Source organism: Phaseolus vulgaris, chromosome 10 (genome assembly GCF_000499845.2).
Source record: "Phaseolus vulgaris cultivar G19833 chromosome 10, P. vulgaris v2.0, whole genome shotgun sequence".
In the NCBI taxonomy this organism is placed as follows: domain Eukaryota; kingdom Viridiplantae; phylum Streptophyta; class Magnoliopsida; order Fabales; family Fabaceae; genus Phaseolus; species Phaseolus vulgaris.
In genome coordinates, this window is record NC_023750.2 from 9,797,006 (window position 1) to 9,806,780 (window position 9,775).

At 38.1% G+C, this 9,775-nt stretch overlaps 1 long non-coding RNA gene across 2 annotated transcripts; it reads right to left on the reverse strand.

Moving 5' to 3' along the window:
- Positions 1 to 286: 286 nt before the first annotated feature.
- Positions 287 to 2,042, reverse strand: LOC137819488 (uncharacterized). 2 transcript variants are annotated; one of them, XR_011082323.1, is made up of 2 exons: positions 1,579 to 2,042; positions 287 to 1,305 (listed from the first exon to the last, which is right to left on the reverse strand). It is a non-coding gene; the product is annotated as an uncharacterized lncRNA (long non-coding RNA). The 2 variants fall into 2 exon arrangements; XR_011082324.1 differs by having other exon boundaries at positions 287 to 1,292; positions 1,579 to 2,020.
- Positions 2,043 to 9,775: the final 7,733 nt, after the last annotated feature.

Below are 9,775 nucleotides of genomic sequence, written 5' to 3' on the forward strand. Positions count from 1 at the left end.
AAATTTAATCATTACTTTTAATTATATAGGTATACTTAAGAATGCCAAAAAAAAAACCACCTGAAAATATTTCTGTTACAAGTTGAGAATTAATAGCTTAATTGGTAGCTGTTACTGTTATACGCACCTGTATCCAACTTAAAATGATTTAAATACCTTTCTTTTAAACAAACAAAAAAAAGTGATTAGTTTATGTTTAGTATAATAATCACATGTTTCAATATTTGTATTTAAATTAGTTTACTTATTCTTTGAAATTTTATATTTTAACAAATATTTACAAATATTTATAAAGAATGTGGAATTATAAACTCATTCATTACATACCAGTGAGAAACTACCATGAGTGTCCTTTTTCTCCGTGATCTCTTATCACATACTGATTTTTCTTCACTAACTTTCTGAATACATACAGGTACACCTGCCACTCATTGATTCAATAGTACAAATTGTGTTCTTTTTTTTTCTCATAACGAATTTGAAGTAGTTGTACACCCAGAAGTTTTGTGGAGAAAATTTATGACTTAGAATCTCATCCAACGGCAACACCAATGCATGTAAGTTGAGGAAATAAGCAGAACATATAACGATAGTAGAGAATATGTGGTATCTTCTTCTTTCTTTCTCTATTTCCTATAATATACACACACACCCCTATAGCATAAAAGAGACAAAACACCTTCTCTTTCTCATTTTGTCTTCTTCAAAGCTTCTGTTCAGTCAGAATCTCCATGATCTCCCAGAAAATCAGCACCACAACAATCATTCAGTAAAATAAACTTAACCGTGAAAAGATAAAAGTTAAACCAGTGAAATATCTTTATTTATATAAAGGTGATATCTTCAACAAATGTCACTGATGAAATTTTGGTTTTAAAAGATTATAACAGTAAACTTTCTACTGACACAATTCTGATTCATAATTGAGATACCATGCATTGATGAATCAGGTTGTTTAGTGCCTCTTGGGAAGGGATATGTTCTGCTAATGTTTATATGTTGTTTTTGTAAGAGAACTTATAACCAAGGATAATTATAAGTAAACTGCTCAGCACTACAAACATTTTGTTGACACTTACTTACTCAAAATATTGTCCCACACTTATCACAAATAAAGATAAATTTAAAGAATCATATCACAACTCATCAATTATATTTGTCTTTCTTTCTCTTTTTTTGTGTCAAATAGGGTAGAATGGTCCTTGCATCACTTTCCTAAAACCAAACATGACATGCCTCTTGCATGCTGAATTTTGTGTAGCATTTGCTTCTTTTATTTTCTTTTTCTGCAGCTGAAATGACAGACTGTAAATAACAAGTCACACACAACCTTCATCACTTTTGACTAAAATATATAATTGATGGGTGGTATTTTCATAGTTATTGAGTCAATGTTTATCCAGCATGATATTTTCTTATCTCAAAACTGGTATGTCAAGCCACTCACTTCACATCCTTGGCTACTAATAAGTACTTTGACTTTGTACCAAGTTGAAATATTCTTAACAAGGTATTGTTACACAAGACATGGCAACATTGAAGAATAAGAAAGATGGATGAGAATGAGCAATAACTCACCTTCAAAGTGGTGGAGCCAGAATTAAAAGGCATTTTCAGCATTTCCAAATGCTACTCAAGGTGCTGCCGTCATGATGGGGAAGAGGGGCACATGAAGGACTAACTCACTGCAACTGGATGAATCTATCTGGTTGGTGAAAAGCAGAAAAAGAAAGTGATTCTCTGGGTTCATTCGTGCGTTCATGAGTTAGAATTGCACGTGCCCTGCTTCTCCATCTTGCTCAGCATGCACCTTTGGCACTAGCTAGTACTATTAGGTGGGAGGAGTTACTCTGAGTACTCATACACAAGAACAAGAACAAGAAGTACTAGTAAGTGGAGAGGGAAGGGAAGTGAGAAAAAGTAAACAAATGAGAAAGGTTTTGTAAGAAGTGGTGTGAATTTTGAGACACTGATCTTCATCTTATGATTCTTGTGTGCTTGTTGAAGCCTACTCTCCTATAATAAAAGAGGCAATTGAGGGTGCTTTTAAAGGTGGGTGTGGGATGGGTTCAAGAAATGGGAGAGGCTTAGTTGGGTGTGGGGTCTTTGTATTCTCAACCCAAACAGCTTGTCAAAAGTTACATATAAAATTGGACCACTTAATTCATCACACACCACATTCAAAATTACCCATGTACCCTACTAAGTAATTCACGATTAGGGAGTAATAATCTAATTTTTATTACTATAATAGGAGTCATAATATATGGTACTTGATATGTGTTTAGATTATTGTTAGTTATTTATTCCATCTTGAATTTTGTATATATATTATAATTTTATGGATTGTGATTTTTTTGTTTTTTTTAAAGAACTTTTTGTACAGAACCTTGTATACTGGTTAGGGTATCTAATGCACTATTTTATTTATATATATTTTTCCAATTAAAAATATGCTAGGAGAAATTATTTGATAGTATAGAATTACCCTTTGTTTTATATATATGGTCCCATAAATCATTATGTGATGCACATTTAATTTTTTATATTTTAAATGAAATCAATAATATTAAGTTACATATTAAATAAATATTGCTGATAAAAAGAACATACTACCCATATATTTCAGCATCACCTAATAATTTTTTTCAAACACATTCACTACAAATTTGGAGTGCACAAAAAAAAGATGAAAAAAAAAGAAAATGACACACATATATAAGTGTGATGTGATAAATATAAATAAATGGGACAATAATGAAGGACAAAAATAATAATGTATGTTTATTCTATTTTGGGAGGATGAAGAAGTATAGAAAGAAAGAAAAAATGTAATGTTTGATGTGATAAACAAGCAAAGGTGATAATAAGATGAAAACAAAAACTAAATGCATATTGATATAATTTCTGGTATATTTATCGTTTTCTCCCCCTATTTTATTGTAATTTATACTGTTTACACCTGAACTGAACAATATTTTTTATGATTAGAACCACTACGCATGCATGCTTTGGGTACAGAAGAAACCTATAAAACGAAAACCTATAAGAAATTGCACAGAAAATGATGACTGATTAATCTGAAACAACCTTAGTCCTTTTACATTCTAATTTCTGACATGTGTTTATACTTATTAAAGGCCAAAGATTCCCTCATACAGTAAAACTTTACAACTTATATTTGAAAGTTAAAGCACAAAGACAAACAATGTTAAGAATTCTGTCTCTAAATTTTCTGCTAAGAGGTTATAATCTTCTGGGAGTATCTATTCAAAAGATTAAAACATGAAAAAATATATAGGAATTATGAAGGAAAGAAAAGAGAATCTTAATGGAACACGACTCAAGTGTAAGAAGTCATAAATACAAGCTTCTTAATTGCAGTTATTACACTTGTCATTGGGCAAAGAAAGAAAACAACTTAAGCTTGATAATGGAAATTTCCTCATATGATAAATTTATTGAAAAGAAAGTAGAAAGCAGAGAGCTTCTTCCCACATTAAGATTTCAAGATTACGACTAGTTTATAAACAATTAATTGCAGATATGGCCGAAATGGAAATTCTTGTCATTTTCAAATCTCACTATACACAACTGAGTGATTAGGTATATATTAAGATTAAAGCTAAAGCTTCTTTAACCACCATAAATGCGTTATTCATTGGTCTAGGGCATTTAATTAGGACTGCCTGCACCAAGACAGGCTTAGTAGGAGTATAACTTTGGTGATAATTTCAAACAAAATAAAGAGAAAAATGCTTATAAAAACATTTTTTTATAATTAAAATTAATTATCATTTATTAATCATTTCTTTTTTTCTATAATAAAGACTCAAAATTAAATATAACATAAAAAAATTATTAAATAAAAATTAAATTTAGAGAAAAAAAATAATTATTATTATATCAACTTAATTAGATATAATTTTATAGACTAAAAATATTATTTACTCTATTATTAATAAATTGTCTCTAAATTTGAATTTAATTAGTTATAATTTTTTTAATAAATGTATCAATAATAAAATTTTGATATTATTTAATAATAATAATAATAAAAAATATTAGTATATATATTTTTAATTTTTAAAATAATATTTAATTTAACTAATATAATAATTAATTATTTTTTATTTATAAAATTAGTTTTCATTTAATATTTTTTATAATTTTGAATTGTTAGATATATAGTCTGCTTTATTGTGAAGAAAAATATTTAGGACAATGATTGTGCATGCAAATGCGTTTATTTATTAAAAAGAATAACGTTGTGATACTACTATTTGACCAGATGTTCAACAAATAATCGTGTTTGAAATTGTTGAAATTGAAAAGTGGTCTGAGATTATAAAAAATACAAAACTTACATGTAACATTTTTAATGTTCTTGTATTTTTTCTAATTAGGCGAAATTTATTACGTTTAGTTACGTTTTTTTTCTAAAATTTATAGTAATTATGATTTTTGCTTCTTAAATTTTAAAAAATATTTTAATCTCACAAAATTAAAACAAATATAATTTCAGTCACTAAACTTTAATATTTTAATTTTAATATTTACGTATTAAAATTGTATTTTATTAAGTTTTGAAGAATTAAAATGTTTTTTTTTTCAATTAAAGAACTGAAAATAACTTACTTGAAATTTGAAGTACTAAAAGCATAATTAAACCAATTTATTATATAAATTAGATAGATAAAATTTTTTATTTTAATTACAGAGATTACAAAAAATACAAAACTTACATTCAAGTTTTTCATGATTTTGGTGCTTTTCTCCAGTTAGGTGAAATTCATTAGGTTTAATTATATTTTTTAATCACGAATGATCCTCATTTGAATTTCCTAAAAATGTGTTTTTTAATCTCTTAAAATGAAAAAAAAAACTTAGTCTTAAGAAATAAAACCGGTTTTTACTTTTAAACTTTAAATTTAATATTTGTAATTATAATCATATTTGTATAATTAAATCAATTTATTACATAGATAATTACAATAAATTTTAATTTTAATTATTCAACAAAAATTATTCTTTGTAAATTGTTATTTCAAAAAAAGTGATAGAAACCCTAAAATTTGTCCCCCACATACTTACCTCCCCGCACACTCTTCTTCTGTCACGCACAGTACTCTTCATTATCTTCTAAAGGTTCAGTAGCCCCAAATCAATGCCCCGTTACTAAATTCTTGGCACATTTTCAATGGTCCCAGATTCAACCTACAATATAATTAGAAAATAATTGCTGTAACCAAATCTCTAGGTTCGATTTCAACTTGCTAGATACAGCATTTAAAGTTATAGTTTTTCATTTCTTTAGTTAGTTATATATTCATTTAACTACCTTTAGCGTTGGTTTAAAATACCGACACAATGCAGGAAAAGCTACGTTAAAATCGTAATTAGCCTTATGTTAGCTAAAGATTTTACTCACCACACAAACTAAGCCATATGTATTAAGGAAATAATAATTATCAAATTATATGTTATTATTGTATGCAATATTGTACGATATTGTACCCAATTATATATAATTAATTTAATATTGATAGAATCTCATGATTAGTAACCTACATAATTTGTAGAGAGAAAGTTCCTATATATTTCTTAAAGATATGTTTATTATTCTCTTATTGTATGTTACTGATCCTGCCTGTTGATCAGAACGCAAGAGCCTCGCCTCGTCAAAGGTGTTCTTCCTCTGGATCGGCTTTGCACCACGTTAGCTTCCGTCCTTCACACCTCGATTCACCTCAAGAACCTGCAAAAGACAGAGCGGCGCCGCTGCGGCCGATCGCGCTCCGACACTCAAGTTAGTGACTGAACCACCAAAATACTAAGAGCAAAAACTAAGAACTCCAGGAACCGTGCAATGTTCTCTCTCAGCGTACTTAATTTCTCTCAAGCATAAAGAAGTGTTCTAAACGCGCGTACCTCAGAACTTCGTTAGAATCTCTTATATACCTGTGCACTTTCTCTCTCCTGACGGTTGCACATCTGAACACGTGGCTCGCATCCAGCTGTACACGCGTCACCATCTGGAGCGTCCTCTGCTTGAGCGTCACTTCTTACTCTTCAGGCTTATTCGACTAAGTTATCCATGCAAGGAGTAACTCGGTGTATAGCTGCCTTGGAGCGCGATCTCTTCTGTATGGCGAGTACGGGGTGTCACTATGCACACCTTCCCTGTGGTCTCGTCGGCCGCCATCATGATCTGCTTCACTTGCTTCACCGTGCATGTCTTGGTAAGCTGTTCCCTGGCCTCTGGCCAGCTAGTGAATGACCATCTGATAACTTCATCCTTCGCGCTCGTGCCCTTCGAAAGCCTTGACCAAGCTTTCCTGATCTTTCGGCGATGTCCTCCTCTCGGCGATCTCTGATCACTTTGTCGCCTGGGTTCGCATCGGGCGACTACGACACAAATCTGGTGACCGCCGGTTTAGATATGCTAGAGATCGGGGCACACCAACTTAACGATTGGCGACTACACGAGCCCCCCGACTTCCTTCCCTTCTGTCAGCCAGGTGTTCCGTTCAACACGCCTATATTATCGCTTGCTGCCACGTCACCACTTCCGACTACCTGGGCGGTACACAAGCCCCCCAGTCTTAAGCGAAGACTTGTCCAGCGAAAAGACTAAGAGGTCACATCACCATCGATCTACGTGGCGCTGGCACGGAATTCCAAACGTTCGTACCCTCTGCTTTCCTGACGGTCCACCAAACCCCTTTTTCCAATCGCTCGACACGTGGCTTCATCAACGGTCATCTTCGGCTGTCGTTTGCGCTTCCGAAAACGTTCGAAAAACCCTTAAACCCTTTCATTTCCACTGTTTCATCATCTTTCTGTATTCTCAAACGCTCTAAGTTTTCTCTACGAACCCACGAAGCTTCTCAACTCTCTCAATCTCCAACTCCCTTCAATGCTCATCCGATCATCGAAAGGTACCCCTTTTACTTCTTCTGTTGATGTTTGCTGCATTTTAACTGATTCGCATCATCCATTATCTGTCTGGTGCATACGTTGTGGGTTGTTTTCTCCTTTTCTTCCCTCTCGTAACTTAGGGCTTCGTCTTCCATTACGTTCGTCCCAATGAACTCCCGTTCGTTCGTTCTCCTTTCTTCGTCCTCAATCGAGTCGTTCTCTGTAACCTTTGTTCATCCTTTTCCTTTTTCCTTTGCAGTTCCTGTGATGGCTCATACAAAGTCCACCGCGAACCCCCCTTCTTCGTCGCGAAACCCTCCACCCCAAGCGCGCAGGGTTGCTCCTGGGGCAAATCCTCTACCAGCTCGTGACCCAACACGAGCATCTGGCGCTCCTTCTTCCCAGGCTGAGAGGCCTGCAACTTCTCATGCCAACCCTGCTCAGGCAACTCCGCCAGTCGCCGGAGGTGCCTCCCTACCTCCAAAAGACTACAAGGAACTCTACCCTTGGGCCACCTCAACTTTGTTGAAAGAAACCTCTTCCATAAACACGGAGTTGGGCGTGCACCGACTAAGGAAAGGGGACCAATCCGAGCTCTCATTCCATAAGGAGCACGACAGCAAAATGGTCGTGCTGCCCTGCCTCCCGGGTGAGCCAATCTGCGCGGACGACAAAGCGAACAACGGCGAGTTGTTCTGCTTCCTCTACGCGACGTTCTTCAAGAAGGTGAAGCTCAGACTTCCCTTCACTCGCTTCGAGAGGGAGCTATTAACCGAGCTCGATATCGCCCCCGCCCAGCTTCATCCCAACAGCTGGGCGTTCGTAAGGGCATTCCAGATTATGTGCGCACACTTGGGACTACCAGCTTCGGTTGACGTTTTCCTCTTTCTCTTCGAAGCTAAGAATCCAGAAGACCGCCTCTGGATTAGCCTGAACGGGATTGCTGGGAGGTCAATCCTCTCAATCTTCCAGCAATCTTACAAAGATTGGAAGGGAAAATTCGTGAAGGTGTGCGCCAACGACCAAGATCCTTCCCTGCTCGACGGCTTCCCCTTGTACTGGGTACACAAGGGGAACAAAGACGCCAAAGAAAGCTTTAGAAGGCCCAGAAGTCCCGACACCATGGGCGAGCTAGACAAAGATCTATGCCTTTTCTGGAAGAATGTAGCAGCCGCCAACATCACCTTCCCCACCTCCTCAATAATCTCCTTCGAGTTCCTCGAGGGCCAACTTGAAGCTCATATAGGTTAGCCTTTACCTCGACACTTAGGTTTTCGCTTTGTGTTGGGACTGATTTCGCATTTCTGTCACCTATCATTGGGCGTCCTGTTTGTTGCGTACTGGTCTTGGTTTTTAATTCATGTGCCGCTTGTTTACGTTATTCGTGCATATACTCGTATATTTTGCCTTTGCCATTGTGCTTACTCGTCTATTTTTACCCTGTGCAGACCTCATGTTGGGCAAAGGCAAACTAGCTGAACTAAGGGCGATCGCCCGAACTCATAAGTTGGCGACGGGTTCCCAAACTGTGCCCAACTCGGTGGTGGAGATCGCCGCTGCTCAGGGCAGATCTCCTCCTCAAGGTCCAACTCCTCCAGAGACACTGCCCACCCCCTAACGAAAAAAGCTTGTCTTGAGGAAGCCAAAGAGGAAAACGCCTCAAGTGGTACAAGAGGATGAGGATGACGAGGCAACTGAGGACGGCCTCGTCACCAAAAGAACAAGGGTGGCACCCTCTTCACCACCCGCTCTCCCAACACCAACACCGCCCTCTCCCCCAGCTCCAACACCGCCAGTCCAAGCAATACCCCTGGCGGTCGCGCTCCCTGTGGTTGAAGGCAGCGAGCCTAACTTCATAGAGAACCCTCCAAGCGCCTCCACGCCGTTTGTATCTGCTAGAGAGGGCCCTCCTTCAACCACCTCTATTGCCGGGGCCGCACCAGGTGGAGATGAAGGTGCCCACAACTCGCCAATACTTATAACCGAATCTCCCACTTCACCACCACGCCAAGAAGCCCCCCTTGCTCTACAAACTCAAGAGGGTGGTGGTGAAAGTCAGCACCAGGCTCCTCCAGCACCTCCACCAGTAACAACTGCAAACCTCCCCCCCTCCATCGAAGAGGTCTAGGGGCCCTTCACAGCTAAACTAAAGATGATGGCAGAGGACCTCCCCTCAATTATAACGAAGGCTGTGAAGAACTCGAACAAGAGGCTTCAGGACGAGATCTCAGCGCTCCAGGAGGAGAATCGCCTGATAAGGATTGAGGCAGAAAAACTGTCTTGCAACCTGATGATGGCAGAAATCGATCACTCAAGGCTGGAGGATGCCATGAGCGCTGAGCTAAAGGGCGCACGCAAGGAGGCCTCCGATCTGCGCCAGAAACTGCACCTCCTAGCTCAAGAGAAAATCGAGCTGGAGAGTAAGCTGGTACCCTACAGGCTCAAGGTGGCCAACTTGGAGGCATCAATAAAAGCAGATGCGGCCAAGGTGGAAAACCTTGAAAAAAGGTCAGCTGATCGGGAGGTCCTCCTCGGAAAGGTCGAGAAGGAGAGGGACGACGCCATGGCTGAGCTCGCCAAGGCTCAAGAGGAAAACAAGAAAACTGCTGCAGAGCTGGCCCAGGCGCGGGACGAAGGCAAAAAGGTTGCTGAAGACCTCGCTCAAGCTCGCGGGGAAACTGAAGAACTGAAGAAACGAGCTGACGAGCTGAAGCAACAAACCGAAGAGCTCGAGCAAAGCTCCACCCAAGTCCTTGCCGCCGGGTTCGACGCCGCCCTGGAGCAAATCGCTTGCCAGTACCCCGAGCTCGACCTCTCCATGGTGTCGATCTGCAACGAAGTGGTGGATGGGAAG